The sequence below is a fragment of the Pundamilia nyererei genome, unplaced genomic scaffold, assembly GCF_000239375.1.
Source record: "Pundamilia nyererei isolate P.nyererei 1_Seehausen unplaced genomic scaffold, PunNye1.0 scaffold00084, whole genome shotgun sequence".
NCBI classification, from domain to species: Eukaryota; Metazoa; Chordata; class Actinopteri; order Cichliformes; family Cichlidae; genus Pundamilia; species Pundamilia nyererei.
In genome coordinates, this window is record NW_005187485.1 from 821653 (window position 1) to 822135 (window position 483).

Below are 483 nucleotides of genomic sequence, written 5' to 3' on the forward strand. Positions count from 1 at the left end.
CAGGAAATTATGCCCTTAGTATGTATAAACCTGAGTGGTCATGTGATAATTAATTCAGTGGAAAAGGAAAAAAAAGGTTGTGACAACCAAATGTGAGAGCATTGAAGCAGGATGGACTTTGGTGAAACTGCTAATTACTAATAAACTTTTTTTAAATACTGAAACTACAAGTAAATTCTTGCTTAAAGTATGTACAACACACAAAGTTCAGCACCTATCAGCCCAAAGATTCATGGGATTACAATGTTTAGGTTAAAAAAAATAAAAATTTAGCAGTTTTTTAATGTTTTCATTTAAATTAAGTTGTTTAATTCAATTATGTTTTATTTATGTAATGATGTAGTGCCAAATCACAACAACAGACAGTAGACCTGAACAGTTCAGGGTTACTGTTCAGGTCTTACTGGATGAAGTGGTCTTATAATTATAAAGTATATGAGGCACAGGATTGCCTGTAAGTAAATAGATCATGAAAGTAAATAG